This window comes from Saccopteryx bilineata, chromosome 5 (assembly GCF_036850765.1).
Source record: "Saccopteryx bilineata isolate mSacBil1 chromosome 5, mSacBil1_pri_phased_curated, whole genome shotgun sequence".
Classification (NCBI taxonomy): domain Eukaryota; kingdom Metazoa; phylum Chordata; class Mammalia; order Chiroptera; family Emballonuridae; genus Saccopteryx; species Saccopteryx bilineata.
In genome coordinates this window covers 237363405-237389069 of record NC_089494.1, presented here as the reverse complement: position 1 = coordinate 237389069, position 25665 = coordinate 237363405, and the positions used below count along the sequence as shown (strand labels likewise).

The 25665-nt window shown below is 43.6% G+C and overlaps 1 protein-coding gene across 1 annotated transcript in view; it reads right to left on the bottom strand.

Moving 5' to 3' along the window:
* SMIM14 (small integral membrane protein 14) overlaps positions 1 to 25397 on the bottom strand; it is an 83373-nt gene extending 57976 nt beyond the window's left edge. Inside the window, exon 1 of the mRNA XM_066279823.1 lies at positions 25149 to 25397. The gene's annotated coding sequence lies outside the window, so the exon portion shown is untranslated. The remainder of the gene's footprint in view (positions 1 to 25148) is intronic.
* Between the last annotated feature and the right edge of the window lie 268 nt (positions 25398 to 25665).

Below are 25665 nucleotides of genomic sequence, written 5' to 3'. Positions count from 1 at the left end.
GGCCACATGCGGCCCGCGGGCCCTAGTTTGGGGACGCCTGCTCTACAGAGTCATCACTGACTGATGGCCTACCAGAACGGGGTTTCTCTACCAAACTGCCGGTTTCCTTCAACTGCTTATCTCACCGAGTAATGTTATTCCTATGTGGTGGCACTTAGTTATAAATGTGCCGATATTCATGTTGCACTTTGATCACGGATTCGAATTTAGAGAGCCACAGAACACACTGAACTTTCCTCTGTACCGTCCACATCTTGACTGACATGGCGTGGGCTGCTCCACTGTATACACTGTGGTACGTCATCATCTGCGCATGCGCACATGCTGCCACATCATCCTACAGAAACTAGGAGGGTTTTCCTTTTATTTGGTGATTTCACATTTCTATCGTCTTTTTGTTGCTTCACTGTGACCGGTCAAAAGTGCACCATGACTTTATGGACACTGTATATCTCACTGACTTTATCACCTAATTCTAATAAGACTGTGCAGCTTTTCAAGTTTGTTGGCATTTATATTTCTTATTTTTCAAACTTTATTTTATTAATTTTAGGAGCTCTTTATATTATTGAATATTAATCCAGTTATATCATAATAAAATTGAGAACTTTTTATAGGTTATTTACTTCCCTTTCTTCTAGGTGGCACCAAAACCAGATTAATATAGGTCTATTTTCACACATTTTTCTACTTAACTATCTTCTCAGACTATTAGCCTTTGAGTTAATAAATCTGCAGCCTGACCAGGCGGTGGCACAGCAGATAGAGTGTCGGACTGGGATGCGGAAAGACCCAGATTCGAGACCCCAAGGTCGCCAGCTTGAGCACAGGCTCATCTGGTGTGAGCAAAAAGCTCACCAGCTTGGAACCAAGGTCGCTGACTCGAGCAAGGGGTTACTCGGTCTGCTGAAGGCATACGGTCAAGGCACGTAAGAGAAAGCAATCAATGAACAACTAAGGTGTTGCAACGAAAAACTGATGATTGATGCTTCTCATCTCTTTCCGTTCCTGTCTGTCTGCCCCTATCTATCCCTCTCTCTGACTCTCGCTCTCTCAGAAATAAATAAATAAAATAAAACAAATAAATAAATCTGCAAACCACAGAAAAATAAATCTAAAATCCCAACAAAGTCAGTGAAAATATTAATGGTAATAGGAAATATAATTTGGAAAGTGTTTTAATTTTCTTTAATGTTTTAACACACGGATTTCTTCCAGAACATGCTGGAGGAACTGAAGGTTAATGATAAACACTGAAATTTTCTTTTGACAATTTTACTTCAGTTCTTTTATTTTGGAGCTATTTTTTATTGCCATAGGAGTTAAAAACTCACAAGAAGAGGGAAAAATATCTCCAACCCATTAAAGATTTAGGGAGAAAAAGTGTTTATATGTTTGTGTTCGTGAGAGAAAGTTAATTTTGGTTCCTTTTTCAGAAGAAAATGTTTGGTTTGGGATATATGCTTTTAAGAATCTACTATATTCTAAATTTCTCTTTTCTTAAGTGAGAGGCAGGGAGGCAGGACAGACTCCCGCATATGCCCCAACCGGGATCCCAGTAAGCCCAGTAGGGAGTGATGCTCTGCGGGGAACCCAACCTGGGACACCCACAGGCTGGGCCAATGCTCTACCACTGAGACAACCAGCCAGGGCTCTAAATGTCTCTTCTAAAAGATCTATTTTAAAATTACCTAGGGTTGCCTGACCTGTGGTGGCGCAGTGGGATAAAGCATCGACCTGGGACGCTGAGGTTGCCTGTTCGATACCCTGGGCTTGCCTGGTCAAGGCACATATGGGAGTTGATGCTTCCTGCTCCTCCCCTTTCTCTCTCTCTCTCTCTCTCTCTTTCTCTCTCTCTCTCTCTCCTCTCTGAAAATTGAATAAATAAAATCTTTAAAAAAAAAAAAAAAAGTTGTTTTTAAAATTACCTAGGGTTAATAAAAATTCCCAAAACATAATAAAATGTCAACATAGATTTCAAGATTATAAAAGTAATTTTAAATGGATTAGCTATTTGTGTAAGGTATTTCAAAATAGTAAATATTTCAAGTGATTTTAACACAAAATTCTTGGGAAAATGAGCCATGAATTTTTTTTTTATTTTTTGTATTTTTCTGAAGTCGAAAACGAGGAGGCAGTCCGACAGACTCCCGCATGCGCCTGACCGGGATCCACCCGGCACGCCCACCAGGGGGAGATGCTCTGCCCATCTGGGGTGTCGCTCTGTTGCAACCAGAGCCATTCCAGCACCTGAGGTAGAGGCCACAGAGCCATCGTCAGCGCCCGGGCCAACTTTGCTCCAATGGAGCCTTGGCTGCGAGAGGAGGAGAGAGGGAAGGAGGGAGGGAGGGAGGGAGGGAGAGAGAGAGAGAGAGAGAGAGAGGAAGGAGAGGGGGAGGGGTGGAGAAGCAGATGGGCACTTCTCCTGTGTGCCCTGGCCGGGAATCAAACCCGGGACTCCTGCACGCCAGGTCGACGCTCTACCACTGAGCCAACCGGCCAGGGCGAGCCATGAATTTTTTTTAAGATTTATTGATTTTAGCCTGACCAGGCGGTGGCGCAGTGGATAGATCATCAGACTGGGATGCGGAAGAACCCAGGTTCGAGACCTCAAGGTCGCCAGCTTGAGTGTGGGCTCATCTGGTTTGAGCAAAAAGCTCACCAGCTTGGACTCAAGGTTGCTGGCTCAAGCAAGGGGTTACTCGGTCTGCTGAAGGCCCGTGGTCAAGGCACATATTAGAAAGCAATCAATGAACAACTAAGGTGTCGCAACGAAAAACTGATGATTGAAGCTTCTCATCTCTTTAAGTTCTTGTCTTTCTCTCTCTCTCTCTGTCCCTGTTTAAAAAAAAAAAAGATTTATTGATTTTAGAGAGAAGCTAGAGAGAAATGCTATGGGTGGAGTGGGAAGCATCAACTCATAGTTGTGGCTTCTCGTATGTGTCTTGACAGTGCAAACCAGGGGTTTTGAACCAGAGACTTCAGCATTACAGGTTGACGCTCTATCCACTGCACCATCATAGGTCAGACCAGTCATGAATTTTTTTTTTTTTATTTATTTATTTTTTTTCTGAAGCTGGAAACAGGGAGAGACAGTCAGACAGACTCCCGCATGCGCCCGACCGGGATCCACCCGGCACGCCCACCAGGGGGCGATGCTCTGCCCATCCTGGGCGTCGCCATGATGTGACCCTCCTGGGTGTCGCCATGTTGCGACCAGAGCCACTCTAGCACCTGGGGCAGAGGCCACAGAGCCATCCCCAGCGCCCGGGCCATCTCTGCTCCAATGGAGCCTTGGCTGCGGGAGGGGAAGAGAGAGACAGAGAGGAAGGCGCGGCGGAGGGGTGGAGAAGCAAATGGGCGCTTCTCCTATGTGCCCTGGCCGGGAATCGAACCCGGGTCCTCCGCACGCTAGGCCGACGCTCTACCGCTGAGCCAACCGGCCAGGGCCATGAATTTTTAAAGCAAATAATATAATCAGATGATACATAAACCTACAATAGTTCTGACTGACATTGTTTTGGAATGGAACTACCATTACATGACTTTTACCTAAAATGGCCGTATTTGTTTATTTCTTCCTTTACCAATGGCTAGCAAATTTCCTTCCAGAGAGTAAACTGAACAGAAGAAAAAAACTAAAAGAATACAACAAGACAAAGAATGAATGGTCATGAGACCTGAATAAAAAATAAAACCCTTAAGATGATTAAAAATTAAGGACTAGTAAGCAAAATGTAAATAAATCTCAAGTGTATAAGACAAAGAGAGTCTATAAAATATTTTTGAAATAGGTAAAGTCCAAACGAAAAAAATAATTCGCTTAAGAGGAACTATAACTAATTAACAAACCTTTTTTATTTATTTATTTTTTTTTTTTTTTTTTTTTTTTTTTTTTTTTTCCTTTTTCTGAAGCTGGAAACAGGGAGAGACAGTCAGACAGACTCCCGCATGCGCCCGACCGGGATCCACCCGGCACGCCCACCAGGGGCGACGCTCTGCCCACCAGGGGGCGATGCTCTGCCCATCCTGGGCGTCGCCATGTTGCGACCAGAGCCACTCTAGCGCCTGGGGCAGAGGCCACAGAGCCATCCCCAGCGCCCGGGCCATCTTTGCTCCAATGGAGCCTCGGCTGCGGGAGGGGAAGAGAGAGACAGAGAGGAAAGCGCGGCGGAGGGGTGGAGAAGCAAATGGGCGCTTCTCCTGTGTGCCCTGGCCGGGAATCGAACCCGGGTCCTCCGCACGCTAGGCCGACGCTCTACCGCTGAGCCAACCGGCCAGGGCAACAAACCTTTTTTAAAGGTCACTTTAAGTCATCTAATATATGCAAATTAAAATGCAAAGTTTCACCTAAAAACAAAACTGCTACAACCATTCTAAAATGTAACTTTTATCAAGAACTATATAAAAATGTTCATTTCAATGCATGTTATACTCCCAAGGCAAGGAAAGAGACAAATCTTCCTTACAGAATTTCAAATATTAGTAGGTTTATCTCCCTCTAGAACAGGGGTAGTCAACCTTCTTATACTTACCACCAACTTTTGTATCTCTGTTAGTAGTAAAATTTTCTAACCACCCACCAGTTCCACAGTAATGATTTATAAAGTAGGGAAGTAACTTTACTTTATAAAATTTATAAAGCAGAGTTACAGCAAGTTAAAGCACATAATAGTAATTACTTACCAAGTACTTTATGTCGGATTTTCGCTAAGTTTGGCAGAATAAATCTTTATAAAACAACTTACTATAATTAAATCTATCTTTTTATTTATACTTTGGTTGCTCCGCTACCGCCCACCATGAAAGCTGGAATGCCCACTAGTGGGCGGTAGGGACCAGGTTGACTACCACTGCTCTAGAAGGTAAAGCCTAACCCCTCCCCCAACCTTGAATGTGGACTGGACTTAGTGCTCATTTCTAAAGGACAGAATACAGAAAGAAAAGGTAACTTTATATCAGAGACACCTAGCAAACACTACCTTAACCAAAACATTGAAATAAACATCATTAGTGATATTATGTTGATATCAGATACCCTCTGATAAGATGTGACAAGAAAGGTACTTCACCTCTGTAGCATTCTATCCCAAAAACTCTAACACCAAGTCAAATCATAAGAAAAATCATCAAACTCAAACTAAGGGGAATTCTACAAGATATCTCACCAGTAGGTCTCAAAACTGTTAAGGGCATCAAAAACAAAGAAAGCCTACAAAACTATCACAGGTCAGAGACAAAGCACACTAATTCTACTTCCAGGTGATCCTAGGAAAGAAAGTCCTGTTAAATTGATAAAAAGAAAAATTATTACTGAGATTTTACTTAAGTTAGTAACATTGGGTAATGTACCATTAATTCCACAATCATCAATTGTTCTCCAGAAACTTTTGGAGACTGCCCTCCCTGTAATTCTGCAAGAGGGTTATAAATTAATTTTGATTTGAGGCAGAGATAGGTATTTCTGTCCTTCCATGTGAGCATTCAATTTTTCACACTATGATTTGGAGTCTCTGACCCCTGTTGCTCAAGCTCCATTGTGGTCCCAACATTAACTGAATGAATGACTTGGAAAAGTCCTTTCCTTTCCTTTCCTTTTTAAACAAATTCTGATACCCACATCAAAATATAACAAAATGTCATCTTACCTTTTATACACCTCAGATTCATTCCTTACTAGGAAATAAAGAAAAGCAGTTGAGCCCTGGCTGATTGGCTCAGTGGTAGAGCGTCGACCTGGCGTGCGGGAGTCCGGGGTTCGATTCCGGGCCAGGGCACACAGGAGAGGCGCCCATCTGCTTCTCCACCCCTCCCCCTCTCCTTCCTCTCTGTCTCTCTTCCCCTCCCGCAGCCGAGGCTCCATTGGAGCAAAGTTGGCCCGGGCGCTGAGGATGGCTCTGTGGCCTCTGCCTCAGGTTCTAGAATGGCTCTGGATGCAACAGAGAAATGCCCCGGATGGGCAGAGCATCGCCCCCAGGTGGGCATGCTGGGTGGATCCCGGTCGGGCACATGCGGGAGTCTGTCTAACTGCCTCCCCGTTTCCAACTTCAGAAAAATACAAAAAAAAAAAGAAAAGCAGTCGATTCTAAGAACCCAAAATTTGTCAACCTGATTCCTCCTTTACTTTTTTCAAGGGTGAATAAAAATATGTACTTATTTAACCTCCTTACTTTTTTGGCAATCTGTAGTTTCTTCTCTTCTTCAATAAAAGTTAGTTCTCTGATTCTGTTTCCAAGAGCAATATAACTAAGAAATTCATTTCCTTCATAAGCAATGAGTCACAGATCCAGTATGCTCAATGTGAAATTCTTATAGTTAAGGGGAAAAATATGTATAATTACTATATGTCCCAAATTTAAACCTACAGAATTATTCTACAGTAAAATGATTATACTCGTTCTGTTAATGTAATCAATGATTCTTTTTTTCTACTTGTTTCCCTAATTGTCTATACCAGTGGTCCCCAACCCCCGGGCCACGGACCGGTACCAGTCCGCAGAGATCTTTATATTATAATTTACATTATTTCCATTTTATTTATATTTAAGTCTGAATGATGTTTTATTTTTAAAAAATGACCAGATTCCCTCTGTTACATCCATCTAAGACTCACTTTTGACGCTTGTCTTGGTCATGTGATACATTTATCCGTCCCACCCTAAAGGCCGGTCCGTGAAAATATTTTCTGACATTAAACTGGTCCGTGGCCCAAAAAAGGTTGGGAACCACTGGTCTATACTACATTTTACCTTATGACTCAATTTACCATATTCCCCCATGTATAAGACAAACCCTTTTTCAAAAAATCTGGGGTCTAAAAACTGGGTATGTCTCATACAGTGGTTGTTGATTTTTTTTACTTGCATTTCCCACTTTTCCACACTTGTGTCTTTGAGCTCATTGTTTCACACTTGCTACCAGTATATTATGGTAGGTTATGTTTTGCCACGTTCTGCCCAGAAATGGCTCAGAAAAAATTTTCGTACAGTGCTGAATTCAAGTTAAAAGTGATCCAGTTTGCAAAAGTGAATGGAAATTGTGCTGCTGAACATAAATTTGGTCCTCTTTCAACTGAGAAATCAATCTGAGACTGGCTACAGGAAGAAGAAACCCTACTGAAACGCCATAGCAGAAGGAGGCCATGAGAAGAAGCAAGTTAGCAAAATGGTCTGATTTAGAGAGGGACTTGAAAATATGGATTGAAGAGCAAAGGGCAGTTGGAAAGCCTGTGTCCACTTTCCAGGTTCAGCATAAGGCAGGAAGAATTGCTGATGAAAAGGAAGTTACTGATTTCAAAGGAGGACACAGTTGGTGCTTCAGGTTCATGAAACAAAATGGACTAAGCATGCGTACATACACCAGACTTGCCCAGAAGATGCCGGAAAGCTTTGAGCAGAAAGTCCTTGAATTTCATCATTTTGTCATTCAATGTTGGACACATCAGTTTGAGTTGGGACAGACTGCAAATATGGACGAGTCCTCCTTCAATTTGATGTCCCAAGTAACAGAACTGTTGATAAGAAGGGGGTGAAAACTGTAACTGTGAAGACAAGTGGACATGAAAAGAGCCATTATACAGTTGCTCTAGCTTGTTGTGCTGACAGAACCAAGCTGTCTCCTATGCTGATTTTCAAACACAAAACAATGCCGAAAGAAGACATTCCTTGAGGAGTGACTGTCCATGTTAATGACAAGGGTTGAATGGATCAGGATGGGATAAAGATCTGGCCTGAGGAAGTCTGGAGGAGGAGACCAGGTGGGCTCTTATGCAAACCTGCCCTATTGGTGCTTGATCAGTTCAGGGCACACATAACAAAAAACACAAAGAAGATTGCTGCAGAGCAAAAAACAAAGCTTGCCATCATAGTAGAGGCTTGACATCCCAGCTCCAACCACTTGATGTCAGCATTAACCCTTCAAAGCTGCTATGAGAGATGAATGGAACCAATGGATGAAGTCTTCTGGGGACAATTTGACACCAGCAGGAAGAGTGAAGAAACCAACTATAGGAGAAGTTTGTACCCGGGTGAAAAGATCCTGGGATAATATCAAGATTGACAAGTCATTTAAGAAGTGTGGCATTTTAGCCTGACCAAGCGGTGGCACAGTGAATAGAGCGTCGGACTGGATGAGGAGGACCCAGGTTCGAGATCCCGAGGTCGCCAGCTGAAGCACGGGCTCGTCTGGTTTGAGCAAAGCTCACCAGCTTAGACCCAAGGTCGCTGGCTCGAGCAAGGGGTTACTTGGTCTGCTGTAGCCCCACGGTCAAGGCACATATGAGAAAGTAATCAATGAACTACTAAGGTGTCGCAACGAAAAACTAATGATTGATGCTTCTTCTCATCTCTCTCCGTTCCTGTCTGTCTGACCCTATCTATCCCTCTTTCTGACTCTCTGTCTCTGTAAAAAAAAAAAAAAAAAAAAAAAAAAAAGGATGGCATTTCAAATACCATAGATGGAACTGAGGACAAGGCAATATATAAAGATAGTGATTTATCATCAGACACAGATGAGGACAAGCTAATAGATGGGAGTTGACAGTGATGAGGAGTTGTATGAATTTTATGATGAATAAAACTTGAGTTCAGTAACTTTATGTAATACATTTTTTTCCAAATTTCAGGCCCCCAAATTAAGGTGTCCTATACATGGGGCGTCCTATACATGGGGAAATTCGATATATAGAGGGAGGAACAAAAATAGGTTTATACTTGTGAATACACAAAATAATTTATTCTTGTATTATTACATATTTTTTTTTATTTTATTCATTTTAGAGAGGAGAGGGAGAGACAGAGAGAGAGAGAGAAAGAGAGAGGAGAGACAGAGAGAGAGAAGGGGGGGAGGAGCTGGAAGCATCAACTCCCATATGTGCCTTGACCAGGCAAGCCCAGGGTTTTGAACCGGCAACCTCAGCATTTCCAGGTTGATGCTTTATCCACTGCGCCACCACAGGTCAGGCTTATTACATATTTTTGACAGAGACAGCGAGAGGGACAGATAGAGACAGACAGGAAGGAAGAAAGATGAGAAGCATCAATTCTTCATTGTAGCTCCATAGTTGTTCATTGACTGCTTTCTCATATGTGCCTTGATGGAGGGACAGGGGTGATACAGCAGAGCGAGTGACCCCTTGCTCAAGCCAGCAACCTTGGGTTCAACCCAGCGACCTTTGGGCTTCAAGCCAGCAACCATGGGGTCATATCTATGATCTTACCTTCAACCAGCAATCCTGTGCTCAAGCTAGTGAACCCGTGCTCAAGCCTGCAACCTTGGGTTTCGAACCTGGGTCCTCTGCGTCTCAGTCTGATACTCTATCTGCTGCGATACCACCTATTCAGGCTATATAATTTTTTTTAAAGAAGATTTTACAAGGCCCTGGCCGGTTGGCTCAGTGGTAGAGTGTCGGCCTGGCGTGCAGAAGTCTCGGGTTCGATTCCCGGCCACAGCACACAGGAGAAGCGCCCATCTGCTTCTCCACCCCTCCCCCTCTCCTTCCTCTCTGTCTCTTCCCCTCCCGCAGCCGAGGCTCCACTGGAGCAAAGATGGCCGGGTGCTGGGGATGGCTCCTCGGCCTCTGCCCCAGGCGCTAGAGTGGCTCTGGTCGCAACAGAGCGACGCCCTGGAGGGGCAGAGCATCGCCCTCTGGTGGGCAGAGCGTCGCCCCCTGGTGGGCGTGCCAGGTGGATCCCGGTCGGGTGCATGCGGGAGTCTGTCTGACTGTCTCTCCCCGTTTCCGGCTTCAGAAAAATACAAAAAAAAAAGAAGAAGAAGATTTTACATGGGTGGGATGAAGGTGAGAACGAGAAGTATCAACTCAAAGTTGCTTCACTTTAGTTGTTCATTGGTTGCTTGTCGTATGTGCCTTGACTGAGCAAGCCCAGGGTTTCAAACCGGAGACCTCAGTATTCCAGGTCAACGCTTTATCCACTGCACTACCAGAGGTCAGGTATAGTATTATTTATTAATTATTGTATTATTTCCATACAAACAACTGTAAACCTGGTTTTGCCCTACCTTGTATTTACATATGGTATGTAAATGTGTATATATGTAAATATTTACACATACATGTAAACAAAAGATTCTACCTAAAGTAAATACTAAAGGTTGATACCAAAACTTCCACACATGAATATCTTAAAGATAAATTTTCATCTGTGGAGAGATGCTTGTAAATGGTCTAAAACATTAAGGCATGTATGAGAAAGCAATCAATGAACTAAAAGTGCCACAAGTACGAGCTGATGCTTCTCATCTCTTTCCTTCCCTGTCTGTTGCTGTTTGTCCCAGTCTTTCTCTCTCTCTTAAAATAAATAAATAAATAAATAACGACTGAAATAAGAAATGGATCTCGCCTGACCAGGTGGTGGCACAGTGGATAGAGCATCGGACTGGGATGCAGAGGACCCAGGTTCGAGACCCCGTGGTCGCCAGCTTAAGTGCAAGTTCGTCTGGTTTGAACAAGGTTCACCAGCTTGAGCCCAAGGTAGTTGGCTCAAGTAAGGGGTCACTCGGTCTGCTGGAGCCCCCCAGTCAAGGCATATGTGAGAAAGCAATCAATGAACAACTAAGGTGCCACAACAAAGAACTGATGCTTCTCATCTCTCTCCCTTCCTGTCTTTCTCTGTCCCTCTCTCTGACTCTGTCTCTGTCACAAAAAACAAACAAACAAAAAATGGATCTCAATCAAACTTAGCCAGGCCCTAGCCGGTTTGCTCAGTGGTAGAGCGGCAGCCTGGTGTGTGTAAGTCCAGGGTTTGATTCCAGGCCAGGGCACACAGGAAAATCGCCCATCTGCTTCTCCACCCTTCCCTCTCTCCTTTCTCTGTCTCTCTCTTCCCCTCCATAGCTAAGCCTCCATTGGAGCAAAGTTGGCCTGGGCGCTGACGATGGCACCATGGCCTCTGCTTCAGGCACTAGAATGGCTCCAGTTGCAACGGAGCAAGCCCAGATGGGCAGAGCATCACCCCATAGTGGGCATGCTGCGTGGATCCCGGTACAGTGCATGCAGAAGACTGTCTCTCTCTGCCTCACTGCTTCTCACTTCAGAAAAAATACCAAAAAAAAAACCCAAACATACAGCCACCCTTCTAATAGTTTATATTTGTCTTTAGCTTTATTAACTCCTTTCACATACTAATAACTACCCTTTTGACAAATTCAAAGCAGAAAAATTATCCCTGTATTAAATAAAATAAGGAAAATAATTTCAAATAAGCTAGCAATTTGACCATGATGACATATCTGGTATGATAAACACCTTGGACAGGAAGTCACAATGTAAATTCCTTACCAGGACTTATTCCACATCGGTCAGGTATGACCAACCATGCCTGTTACATCTGTTTCAACTTTACAAAGATAACTTTAGAGCAGTACAGAAATGAGAAAACTATCTATTGACTTCCTTTTTCTTACTAATGACATACTTTTAAACTATATTTGTATCTCTAATGGGAAGTAGGCAAGAAAAGGGTACAGACTCATTTAAATCAATCATCATTTGTTAAAAACTGTATTAGAGCTACACATGGGAGAGGTTAAGACATTTTCAAAATTTAAATGTTGAAATAAAACAAATTATATACCCTAAATATCATTATTCTCTGTGCTTAAGAATTCTCTGAGGCCCTGGCCGGTTGGCTCAGCGGTAGAGCGACAGCCTGGCGTGCAGGAGTCCCGGGTTCGATTCCTGGCCAGGGCATACAGGAGAGGTGCCCATTTGCTTCTCCACCCCTCCCCCTCTCCTTCCTCTCTGTCTCTCTCTTCCCCTCCCGCAGTGAGGCTCCATTGGAGCAAAGATGGCCCGGGCGCTGGGGATGGCTCTGTGGTGGCCTCTGCCTCAGGCGCTAGAATGGCTCTGGATGCAACAGAGCGACCCAGAGGGGCAAAGCATCGCCCCCTGGTGGGCATGCCGGGTGGATCCCGGTCAGGCGCATGCGGGAGTCTGTCTGACTGCCTCCCCGTTTCCAGCTTCGGAAAAATGAAAAAAAAAAAAAAAAATGAAAAAAAAAATTCTCTGAATTCTATATTTTTAAAAATTCAAATTAATAGCCAAGCAATTATAATTATGTATTTCTTTGATCCAATAAGGTGACCCTACATTGTTTCATCTAAAAGTAGCTATTTGCCCTGGCCGGTTGGCTCAGCGGTAGAGCATCGGCCTAGCGTGCGGAGGACCTGGGTTCGATTCCCGGCCAGGGCACATAGGAGAAGCGCCCATTTGCTTCTCCACCCCTCCGCCGTGCTTTCCTCTCTGTCTCTCTCTTCCCCTCCCGCAGCCAAGGCTCCATTGGAGCAAAGATGGCCCGGGCGCTGGGGATGGCTCTGTGGCCTCTGCCCCAGGCGCTAGAGTGGGTCTGGTCGCAATATGGCGACGCCCAGGATGGGCAGAGCATCGCCCCCTGGTGAGCAGAGCGTTGCCCCTGGTGGGCGTGCCGGGTGGATCCCGGTCGGGCGCATGCAGGAGTCTGTCTGACTGTCTCTCCCTGTTTCCAGCTTCAGAAAAATGAAAAAAAAATAAAACAAAAAAATAAAAGTAGCTATTTATAAGAGTAAAATACAATAAAAACCACCTCTGAAATTCTTAACATAAAATATTTTTACAGGATAACAAAAAGCTTAAAGACACTCTTTCAGAGGGCACACTTCAAAAAGAGACTAAGGCAAGCTTAAAAAAAGGGGGGGGGCTCTGGCCAGTTGGCTCAGTGGTAGAGCACAGGCCCGGCATGTGCAAGTCCTGGGGTTCGATTCCCGGCCAGGGCACACAGGAAGCGCCCATCTGCTTCTCCACTCCTTCCCCCTCTCCTTTCTCTCTCTCTCTTCCCCTCCCACAGCCAAGGCTCCACTAGAGCAAAGTTGGCCCAGGTGCTGAGGATGGCTCCATGGTCACTGCCTCAGATGCTAGAAATGGCTCTGGTTGCAGTGAAACAATGACCCAGATGGGTAGAGCACCACACCCTGGTGGGCATGCCAGGTGGATCCTGGTTGGGCGCATGCAGTAGTCTGTCTGTCTGCACTGCCCCCCCCCCCCCCCGCTTCTCGCTTCAGAAAAATACAAAAACAAAAAAAGGTAACAGAATGTGTCCTTTCCATAGAATACAATAAAAATGTATAAATAGAGGAAATAAGGACAGCATGATCAGGAAGCCTGTGCAGAATATCACTGCACACTGATCACATATAGATTAGAGGATGCAAAGTCTTCATTTATTCATACTCAACAAATGATACTTCACAAGTGGTACTATTAAAACTCTGGGAATGCATCAGTTCTCACTCTAATTTAAGAAGGAAAGAACTGAGGTCCAGAGAACTTCAGTGATTTACTCCAAGTCACAGAGCCAGAGGTAGGTTTCAAAACCATGTCTTCTCTCACTTCTTTCCTGAATAGGATAGAGCTTCTAAGTCCTCAGGGTACTAAGTAACTGGCAGAAAAGTTCTGAGGAGGATATAGATGAAATAAAAAGCAGCCCCTTGGCCTGACCAGGCGGTGGCGCAGTGGACAGAGCATTGGACTAGGATGCAGAGGACTCAGATTTGAAACCCCACGGTCGCCAGCTTGAGCGCAGGCTCACCAACTTGAGCACAGGGTTGCTGGATTGAGTGTGGGATCATAGACATGACTCCATGGTTGCTGGCTTGAGCCTAAAGGTCGCTGGCTTGAGCAAGAGGTCACTTGTGGCCCTGGCCGGTTGGCTCAGTGATAGAGCGTCAACCTGGCATGCGGGAGTCCTGGGTTCGATTCCCGGCCAGGGCACACCGAAGCAGCGCCCATCTGCTTCTCCACCCCTCCCCCTCTCCTTCCTCTCTGTCTCTCTCTTCCCCTCCCGCAGCCGAGGCTCCATTGGAGCAAAGTTGGCCCGGGCTCTGTGGCCTCTGCCTCAGGCGCTAGAATGGCTCTGATTGCGGCAGAGCGACACCCCGGATGGGCAGAGCATCGCCCCCTGGTGGGCATGCCGGGTGGATCCCGGTCGGGCGCATGCGGGAGTCTGTCTGACTGCCTCCCCGTTTCCAACTTAAGCAAAATACAAAAATTTTTTTTAAAAAAGAGGTCAGCCTGACCAGGTGGTGGCGCAGTGGATAGAGCGTCGGACTGGGATGCGGAAGGACCCAGGTTCGAGACCCCGAGGTCGCCAGCTTGAGTGCGGGCTCGTCTGGCTTGAGCGGGGAGCTCACCAGCTTGGACCCAGGGTCGCTGGCTCCAGCAGGGGGTTACTCGGTCTGCTGAAGGCCCACGGTCAAGGCACATGTGAGAAAGCAATCAATGAACAACTAAGAAGTCGCAACGCGCAACGAGAAACTGATGATTGATGCTTCTCATCTCTCTCCGTTCCTGTCTGTCTGTCCCTGTCTATCTCTGCCTCTGTAAAAAAAAAAAAAAAAAAAAAAAAAAAGTTTAAAAAAAAGTTTAAAAAAGAGGTCACTTGCTCTACTGTAGCCCCAGGGTTCAAGGCACATATGAGGAGCCTCAACAAAGAATTGAAGCTCCTCATTTCTCTCCCTTCCTGTCTGTCCCTATCTGTCCCTCAGTCACACACACACACACACACACATACACACACAGCAGCCCCTTTTTCCAAGAGGGCAATCAAGTTAATTATTAACTCATATGATAATAATATAATTATATACCAACATCATTAGCCAAAACAAATGTCACAGACAAATGACTTCTATGATAACCTCTCTGGAGAAAGTCAAATTCAAAGAAAAGGAAAGCTACTTCTTTCAACCTTCCCATTGCTATTAAAAGCTTAACTCTTCAAGTCATCAAGAATTTTCTTAGCTCCCTAATTCCTCCATGACTCTGCAGCACAGGACTCTTATTATTTTAATTGAATTTTTTAGGCTGACACTGAGCATAGAACTCTATTAAATGACCACTCAGGGGCTCCCACCACTTTTCTGGAATTCCCAGTTACTATGACCCTATTTTCCTATATTTTACTTAGACACTATGTTCTTTCCTCAGTAACCCTTTTTTCCTTAGCAGTACCTGATTATATTCTAGGAATCACCTTAGGCAACACTTGCTAAAACATCATGGGACAGAAAAAAGAATACATCTTAGATAAATGATTCAAGTTATGTCATTACTACTGAGAATGGATAAATTACTTAGGCTCTCTGTGACTTCAGTTTCTCCATCTGTAAAACAGGAGTGTTAACTGAAACTATTCATTTTGAAGGGCTGTTGTGCAGATCAAGTGAGAATTTGTAAGAGTTCTTTATAAACTGTAAAATGCTCTGGGCCAATTCAACTCTAAGACCTTAGATTTGAAATGTATCATCAACTCTCAGCCCAAATTCTCTGTATACTGCTTTGGAGTGCTTGTATTCCCCTGGGGCTCAACTATTAATCTTGGACATAAAAGAGAAAGGGAAGAAAGAAGTCTTCTGTTCTGAATCTTGGTCCCTCACCTAAGAATTTCCTGTCTCTCCCTACTGTCCCTTACTCCTACATAATCTCAAAGATTCTCTCAAGATCCAGGAGAAAAATTTATAATCAATAGTCAAATAAAGAAAAACTTTCTAATTGAATCATTTTTGTTTATATTCAATATCATAAGCCTAAGTTTCATGTTTTCTAAATTTCTTCTCAAGAATACTTAGTAGTTAAAAAAAGAAAATACATATGCATTTCATCAAAAAATGTATATATAAACTCGGAGGGAAAAGGCTACTTTTCATAAGTTAAAAACAGAAAAATTCGCCCTGGCTGGAGAGCCTAGCTGGTTAGAGCATCATTCTGAAGCACGAAGGTTGCTGGTTTGATCCCCAGGCAGGGCACATACAGGAACAGATTGATGTTTCTGTCTCTCTCTCTCTCTCTCTCCTTCCTCACTCTCTAAAATCAATAAAATAAACATTAAAAAAAAAACAGAAAAATTCAACAGATGATAAAAAAAAATCCATACTATGTAATCCCAAATCATAGTGGATATAGACTGTTTATAAATGTTAGGAAAGCAGTTTTCAACAGCAGTATTGCAAAGTACAGTGTGTCCGTAAAGTTATGGTGCACTTTTGACCGGTCACAGGAAAGCAACAAAAGACGATAGAAATGTGAAATCTGCACCAAATAAAAGGAATACCCTCCCAGTTTCTGTAGGATGATGTGGCAGCATGTGTGCATGCACAGATGATGACGTACCACAGTGTATACAGCGGAGCAGCCCACAGCCATGCCAGTCGAGATGTGGACGGGTACAGAGGAAAGTTCAGTGTGTTCTGTGGCTCGCTAAATTCGAATCCATGACCAAAGCGCAACGTGAATATCGGCACGTTTATAATGAAGTGCCACCACATAGGAATAACATTACTTGGTAGGATAAGTAGTTGAAGGAAACCGGCAGTTTGGTGGAGAAACCCCGTTCTGGTAAGCCATCAGTGAGTGACGAGTCTGTAGAGGCTATATGGGATAGCTACCTAAGGAGCCCTAAAAAATCTGTGCATGAACCCACATCGAACTGCTATGAATAGGTATAAAACTGGGAGAGTTTTCCTTTTATTTGGTGCAGATTTCACATTTCTGTCGTCTTTTGTTGCTTTCCTGTGACCAGTCAAAAGTGCACCATGACTTTACGGACACACTGTATTTATTGAGATATAACTAACATAAGTGTAAGTGTAAGATGTATAGCTTTTGTTGATTTGATACCACAAAATGATTACCACCATAGCATTAGCTATCACCTCCATACCACCACATAATTCCCATTTCTTTTCATGGTAACAGTATTTAAAATCTAGTCTCTTGGCAACTTTCCAGTATGTATATAATACAGTATTTCAAAAGTGCACCATGACTTTACGGACACACTGTACTAGTGTCTTCTGAAATTGTAAGGTACATCACAAGTAATGTTACAAGTTTATGAATAATTTACATCATTCAGATAAATTACAGTGAATCTAGACTTTTTCTCAGTATCATTCTCACTCACCTGCTTGCCCATGTGACTTTTTGAGCAGAACGAGTTATGGCTACTGCTCTAACAATTCATGTAAATCAAAACGTCTCTCAACCATGCTACAGCTTACATGACATATCTGCACACATGTCATTCATGATACCAGGACAAATGCTCAAAATCACTGTGATAAAGAAAGCAATGTTATGAAAAAAGGATACCTGAACAAACAGCAGAAATTTCAAGTGTTCAAAATTTAAAACAAGTCAGTTGCAACATTACCTTTGCAAAGAGCAACAAAATACATATCTTAAAATAAATTAACTTTTTCTTTCTTTTCTTAAGTATATTGTAAAAGAAAATAAGATAGCAGCCAGAACACTAACTTCTAAGTCTGGTGCATATACCATGAAGATGCTTACTGCATCCCTAACTTGATTTGAAGAATCTTTATTAGCTGGTCAACTTTGCAAGTGTTGCACCTGTACCACTCGTCAATGAGTGCAGTCAAGCAAAAACCAACTTGAATTTGTATTTTTACAAAGATGAAACTCACATCAGTGCTTTGACCTAAGTTTTAAAAAGGAAATGAAAACTCAATATGAAAATAAGCAACAAGAAGGGAACTTTCTCCAAAACAAATGCACTTAAGTTTAAAATGTTATAAATAAAATATAAACACAACTATAGACCTAAAAGTTATTTTAGTTTAGAAAAATATACACTTTTTAATAGAGTTGAATTTAATTTTAAAAGCAAAACGCATTTATAGTGTTTTGTTTTGTTTTTTGAGAGAGAGGTAGGGAGAGACAGGAACATCAAGCTGCTCCTATATGTGCTCTGACTGGGGATGGAACTGGCAACCGCTAAGTTCTGGGGCAACGCTCCAGAGCTATCCAGCCAGGTCTTAACTTTTACTGATTTTTAGAGAGACAGAGATAGGAAAGGAGAGAGAGAGGAGGGGAGAGAGAGGGGGAGAGAAATAGAGGGGAGAAGGAAGGGAAGCATTTGTCGTTCCACTCAGTTGTACATTTTTTGGTTGCTTCCCATGTGTGTCTGACTGGGGATCAAACCTGCATCCTTGTTTCAGATGATGCTCTTAAGAGACTGAGCTAATAGACCAGGAATTTTAATAGTTTTAAAATTCACAGGAAGGTTTTTTAAAAATAATAAAACCCCAAAAATAAAAGGTAATCTCCTCTCCTCACAGGCAACTTCTATTAGAAACCTTCCTATAAATTTGGTAGTATTGCAAAAGTATGTACAGCTAGTGCTCGACTTACAACCACAATTGGTTCCAACAGACCGGTCGTAACACAATTTGGTCGTAAATTGAGTAGACTATATGGACAGTACTGTGAAATGATATAAAAATCTTTAAGTCATAGTTTATCATAATTTTCTTTCATTATTGTTATATATCATAATTTTCTTTGTTCATTTTATGCCATTTGTATCATCTCTACACCATTTTGTTTCTTATTTTTACATTCGTCAGGTTTAAGTAAAACACTGCATTACCAGTACAACTGGTTTAATATTTGCAAAGACAATTTCCTCTTGGTAGACATCTTGGGAGGGGTTTGATGAAAAATACCCAAGACACAAAACACAAATTGCTGTACAGAGTCTGGGATAACAATTAAATGGTGCACGCGGAGATGGTAGTGCTGCCGGAAGCTGGTCTGCACTGTTGTACGCCCAGCTGGACAACGCTTGTGCTGCCAGATGCAGAGCAGTCATGGTTAGCGACTGTGGTTGTAAAGTCGAATGGTCGTAAGTTGATCAATATTTGTATATTGTCTATACTTGTTAAGTTACTATTAAAATCACTACATTTCAAATCACTAAACTAGCTTAAATGTGACTTATTTTGTAATTAGACTGGTTACTCTAATTATTCAGAGCTTGGGTTAACTATTTAAAGCCATGGTTCATCATAATATTTATAACAGTGAAGCCCTAGCCAGATGGCTTGGTTGGTTAGAGCGCTGTCAGGAAGCATGGAGGTTGCCAGTTCGATCCCTGGTCAGGGCCATACAAGAACAGATGATGTTCCTGCCACTCTCTCTCCTGCTAAATCAATAAATGAAAATTTTTTTTTAAAAGAGTGGTATCTGTAAGGCCCCACAAAAACAATTTTTAAAAAATGTATTTATAATGATGAAAACAAAACTACATTAATGTCCAAAATTAATAAATCAGGCCTTGGCCAGTTGGCTCAGTGGTAGAGCGTCAGCTTGGCGTGTGGAAGTCCCGGGTTAGATTCCTGGCCAGGGCACACAGGAGAGGCACCCATCTGCTTCTCCACCCCTCCCCCTCTCCTTCCTCTCTGTCTCTCTCTTCCCCTCCCGCAGCCGAGGCTCCATTGGAGCAAAGTTTGCCCAGGCGCTGAGGATGGCTCTGTGGCCTCTGCCTCAAGCGCTAGAATGGCTCTGATTGCAGCAGAGCGAGGCCCCAAGATGGGCAGAACATCGCCCCCTGGTGGGCATGCCGGGTGAATCCCGGTTGGGCGCATGCGGGAGTCTGTCTGACTGCCTCCCCGTTTCCAGCTTCGGAAAAATAAAATTTTTAAAAAACCCACAGGCCCTGGCCGGTTGGCTCAACGTCCTAGCGTGCGGAGGACCCGGGTTCAATTCCCAGCCAGGGCACACAGGAGAAGCGCCCATTTGCTTCTCCACCCCTCCGCCGCGCTTTCCTTTCTGTCTCTCTCTTCTCCTCCCGCAGCCAAGGCTCCATTGGAGCAAAGATGGCCTCTGCCTCAGGCGCTAGAGTGGCTCTGGTCGCAACATGGCGACGCCCAGGATGGGCAGAGCATCGCCCCCTGGTGGGCAGAGCGTAGCCCCATGGTGGGCGTGCCAGGTGGATCCCGGTTGGGCGCATGCGGGAGTCTGTCTGACTGTCTCTCTCCCTGTTTCCAGCTTCAGAAAAATGAAAAAAATAAATAAATAAATAAAAATAAAAATAAATAAATAAAAATAAAAAAACCCACAATGTAACAAAGAACAGTTGGGGGTGCTTAATTTTCAGCCAAACTTTTATAACCCGTATACTAATATATCATTATTTATTATTATCCATTTAGACAATTTAGTGTCTTATATTGAGGTTTTTCTTCTAAGTCCTACTAGATTACATGAAAGAGTATTACAATAATTATTTTTAGCAATGTGCTGTTTTTTACAGATATAGAATAAAGTTGAGATTTTTCTTTATTGATTCCATCAACAAGCCGAATTAGTCCTCCCTGACCTCAAAGGGCCTCACAGTCAAATAGGGCAGACAGCCACAGACAAATACGGAATGTAAAGTGATGTTTCATATAGCTGTTTACAGAAGCCTAAGGTGGGTTAGGATAGAGCTCTGGTAAAGGTCGTATGTGACCTAACTCCACAGATAAACAGCCAGGCTTAAAGACTAGGAAGAGAGGAAAGACAACCAGTATTTCTCTGGATTGTCTCTCCACAAAAATATCAATGCAATAATCAAATTTACCATTTTTTAAAATTCATTTGGAAAAGGATCTTGCAGTGAGAAATGTATTCAGTTTACAATGATCCAATAGTAGTCCAAATAGTAAAACATCCAAATCAATGGAGAATATGTAGGAAAAATCCAAATAACTGTACAATGAGGCAGAAGCATTAGATGGGCTTTGATGTATGGAATGCAAGGTAATGAATGTACAGGAAGGAGAAAATACTCCAAATTTACTTAAAGCTCAGTAGGTTGATTACTCATAATAGCAAAGCAAAAAGACCTAGGAGGCTTTGCAGAATGTTTCTTGCGGTCATCTCTCAGCTGTACACCTTCTGACAAAAAGACCAATAAAACAATAGACTTCATTAAGGATAGGATTGGAAATGGGACAGAAAACATTCTCTTACCCTTAAAAAAAAACATGGCTTGCCAAAATGCTGTGTACAGTTCTAAGTTCAAAGACAGCAGGGCATAGTGATTAAGAAAGCAGGCATGCCTGACCAGGCGGTGTCACAGTGGACAGAACGTTAGCCTGGGACGCTAGGACCCGGGTTTGAAACCCCAAGGTCACCGGCTTGAGCACGGGGTAGCCAGCTTGAACATGGGGTCATAAACATGACCCCATAGTCACTGGCTTGAGCCCAAAGGTCACTGGATTGACCAAGCGGTCACTGGCTCAGTTGTAGCTCCCCAGTTAAGGAACATATGAGAAAGCAATCAATGAACAACTAAAGTGCTGTAACAAGTAATGCTTCTCATCTCTGTCCACTCCTGTCTGTCTGTCTCTCTCACTAAAAAAAATAAAAATAAAAACAAGGAAATTCCAAACAGTGACAAATATTAGGCAGAAAACAAGAGAATAGAGTTCAATGCAGGGCAATCTCCTTAAAGAGGCTACATCTGAACTAAGACCTGCATTACATCACGGAATCGGCAGCAAGATCTGGGGTAAGAGTAGTGAAGTCGTAGGGGACAACAGCAAGTGCAAAATGCCCTAGGCAGGAGCAAGACTGGCAAGTTCCAGGGACAATACTAGTGAGGCTGAAACAAAGGAAGGCTCCACCACACTGATCTAGTGACAAAATATGCAGTGCCTGGCCAGCTCTGGTAAGCAGTCTGGATTTTATTCTGAATGTGAGGGGAAGCTTTCAACAAAGGTGACAAATGGAATACTACTCAGCCATAAAAAAGAAAGGAATCTTGGTTGGCCTGGGCGCTGAGGATGGCTCTGTGGCCTCTGCCTCAGGCACTAGAATGATTCTGATTACGGCAGAGCGACGCCCCAGATGGGCAAAGCATCGCCCCCTGGTGGGTGTGCTGGGTGGATCCCGGTCGGGCGCATGCGGGAGTCTGTCTGACTGCCTCCCCATTTCCAACTTTGGAAAAATACAAACCCCCCCCAAAAAAAAAGGAATTTTACCTTACTGATTATCTTTCCTCTCTTCCTAGTTTTCAAGCCTGGCTAACTTTATCTGTGTACACTAAATGAAATAAGCCAGTCAGAGAGAGACAAGTACCACTCATTTATATGTGGAATCAAACAAAATAAACCAACAAAACAAAATAGAAACAGACTCACACATATGGAGAATAAACTGACAGCTGTCAGAGGGGATGGGGTTAGAGGGCTGGTGAAAAAGGTGAAGAGATTAAGCAAAGGAAAAAAAATCCTCATAGACACAGACAACAGTATGAGAATTACAAGAGGGAAAGGGGTTGGAGGGAGGTAGAACAGGGTAAAGGGGGGATAGATGGTAAAAGAAGACTTGACTTGGGTGGTGAACACACAATATAATGTATAATGGAATTGTACACCTGAAACCTATGTAATTTTAGCAACCAATAACACCCCAATAAATTCAATTTAAAAAGAAATAAAATTTTGTTAACCAAAGGGATGACAATCTAATTTACATTTTAAAGGAAGTCTTAGGCTATGGAAAAGGGCATGAAACATAAAAAGCTAAAGTGGACCTGACCAGATGGTGGCGCAGTGGGCAGAGCATCGGACTGGGATGTGGAGGACCCAGGTTCGGGACCACAAGGTCGCCAGCTGAAGCACGGGCTCATCTGGTTTGAGCCAAGTTGACCAGCTTGGACCCAAGGTCGCTGGCTAGAGCAAGGGGTTGCTTGGTCTGCTGTAGCCCCACAGTCAAGGCACATATGAGAAAGCAATCAATGAACAACTAAGGTGTCACAATGAAAGACTGATGATTGATGCTTCTCATCTCTCTCTGTTCCTGTCTATCTATCTCTCTCTCTGACTCTCTCTCTCTATCCTAGTTAAAAAAAAAAAAAAAAAAGTTAAAGTGGAAGCAAGCAGCCCAGCTGGTTACTGCAGTTGGCAAGGTGCGAGGCGATAGCTGGCAAACGGGATGTCAGTAGATATGGGAAAAAGTGGACAAATCTAGAATATATATTGAACAAACTGTAAGGCAGATCAAATTAAGTCACATAATGCATAGTAAGCATCTGGGACTGATGTTACCCAAGAGCTACAAAATGAAAATACAGATTTAAAGATTTAGCTAAATTTCTGACTAATGGAAACCCAAATGGGTTATCAGCATATTTAGTTTACTTTGTAATATGTACTTATCCTTTGAAGCTGAGGTGAAGGGGCCACTTCCTTTTGGCACCACCCATAATGCATGGACCAAATGGACACACATCAAGACTCAGTGTTAATAAAGCAAACTGAGTATGACTATAAAGTAAAAATTTTCAGGACCTTATTGCTGCAAGCCCAGACAAGCTGGACAGCATTGGGAAAGCTTTTAAAACCACCATTTAAATCATTACGGTCTGGTAAACATACAGTGATGTTCCCTAAAAGTTAAGATCCAAAAGTCCATATCTGAAAAAGCAGGTTACAGAAAAGCATATGCTTTTTTTTCTTTGAATACCATTTTTTTAATAAAATATATAAAGGCCAAAAAGAAGTCTGAAAAGCCAAAATCTGCAGCTAACACTTTGGTGACCTATCGATGGCAGGAATATTAATGACTTTTCCTCTTTTCTGTTTATCTGCTTCAGTTAACATTTTGCTCAATTATTACCAATTATTTTGTGGAAGCAAAAATATTCAGGTATGTGTTAGCATAAAAGGTTAAAAAAAAAAAAGAACTACAAGAAAACAATCTCATTTTTCTAAATCAACAGGATTCCAACAGTGGTATTAAGAAAAAAGACCTCCAGGGCCGAAAAGGGAGTGGGGGTTGGGGGAAGGTGGAGGCAGATGGCAGGAGGATAGATACTGATGGAGGTCGACTTGACTTGAGGTGGTGAACACACAATACAACATACAGATGATGTGTTGTAGAATTGTGCACCTAAAACCTGTATAATTTTATTAACCAATGTCACCTCAGTGGTCAATAAATAAAATTTTTAAATCTAAAAAAAACAAACAAACCAAAAAATCCTCAATTGCCCAAACAGGAGGAAGAAATTTGTTAAGAAGAGGTCCATGTTACACCATACAAGAGCTGATTACAAGGTAGTAATCTCAATTCATAAGAACTCTTCCTGTATTTGATAAGGGGCAATCAGTTAGCATATACTTCCATTTTTCTTTCTTGTCGTTTACCAAAGAAACACCTCAATTAATGATTTTTTGGGGCAGGGGATGATGTTCTTTTTAAAAACCAAGTTAGCATAAAAAGGAGGTTTGGTCTTCAGGTCTCCTTCGTGCCCTCGAGGGGTGTGGAGGCTGGCAAGGCTGGCAGCAGGCTCCACTAGCGGAATCTGCGTGGCCAGCCACCTGAAGCGGAAAGGAACACAAGCTTTCTGCCACCTCCACAGAGCTGGGCAGGGAGAGCGCTTCCTTCCTAAGGATATCAAGACTAACACAGCTGAGACAGTTGCTGCCGTCCAAGTTACTGTTGGCACAGCTGCCAACGATTTCTGAGAGTAACAAAAAATGAAGGTCTCTCTTCAACAAACACCGTTAACGTCCGTTAAGCTCATCCGACTCTCTTGATAACACATCCTCGATTTTACAAATTAGGACAACTAAAAACATTCTATTGACTTTCTACAGCTAACAAACATCATCTGGGCTAAAATCTTCACACACATAGAAAGACACTTTTTTAAAAACTTTGGCTTTAAACGGCGACGTGCGACTTTAGGTACTCCGGTAACCAGTTTACCGGACAGAATCGTTCCAGTAAAAGGTGCTACCTCTTTCTTTACTGCCAGCTCTGGTTCCACTTACTGAACAAACAGAAAAAAAAAGGAATCCTTTAAATTCGGAACACAATGAAGGATAAAAAGCTCTCGCTTTCTGAATGGCAGCTTTCCTGTCGCATCAATCACAACAAAGAACGCATCCTAGCGTCTTCCACTAACCCGGCAAAGGTATAATGTGAATTTCAGGATTTGTGGGTTTCTCCTTCCAGCTACGTTACGAATCTCTCTTTACTCCACTAGACGCCTCCACCCGACTTGACTGCCTTGCCCTAAAAATAAAACCACCCGGGACTACCGTCCACTTTCCTGCCAAGCCCTGACTCTGGTTTCCTGCAGAGAAAGCCAAATTGCAGGCTTTCTGTCTCGCTCATCGCCGGGGAACGTGGGCTCGGCAGCAGCTGGCTCCTCCCGGTGCAGAGTCGCCAGCCTCGCCGGGAACCACTGAGCCCAAGAAGCAGCCCCGCTCTGCCGCAGCCACCGCAGTTTGCGAGAGCCTGAGGACCCCCCAGGAAAACCCGGAGCGAGGAGAAGGTGGGCCGAAGTGGAGACACTCACCCGCCCAGACAACAACCGACGGGGCGGGGAGGACGGGGGCCCGGACCCAGACTCGGCAGAAAGACCGCCTGGAGCTTCCGGAACGCTGCGGCTGCTGCTCCCGGCCTCGGGCTTCCTCCCCTCTGTTTTGGTGCGATTGACCACGTCACTATTAGCCACGAGACCCGGATCTGCCCGCTTCCGCGGGCGGCGGCGCAACAGTTTGCAGCGACTCGAGACCCCAGCTGTCGGCCTGCTGAGCATGCGCGCACTATGCGCCTGCCTAGTGCGTCCGGGGAGGCGGGACCGACGCGAGAGTCACGATACTTGGGGGGCGGAGTGAGGGGGTTGCAGTTCCGGTTGAGTGGGGCGAGGCCTCGGGGCTTTTAACCGCTCCGGGTATCTTTCGTTTGTCCTCGGTGGACAATTTCCCCTCCATTGCTTCCCAATTTGCTTAAGCTGATGACTGTCCTCGATTGGAGTCTAGAACAGCGCAGGAGGTGGGCTCGGGTCAATGTGTGCTGAGACACGGTACTAC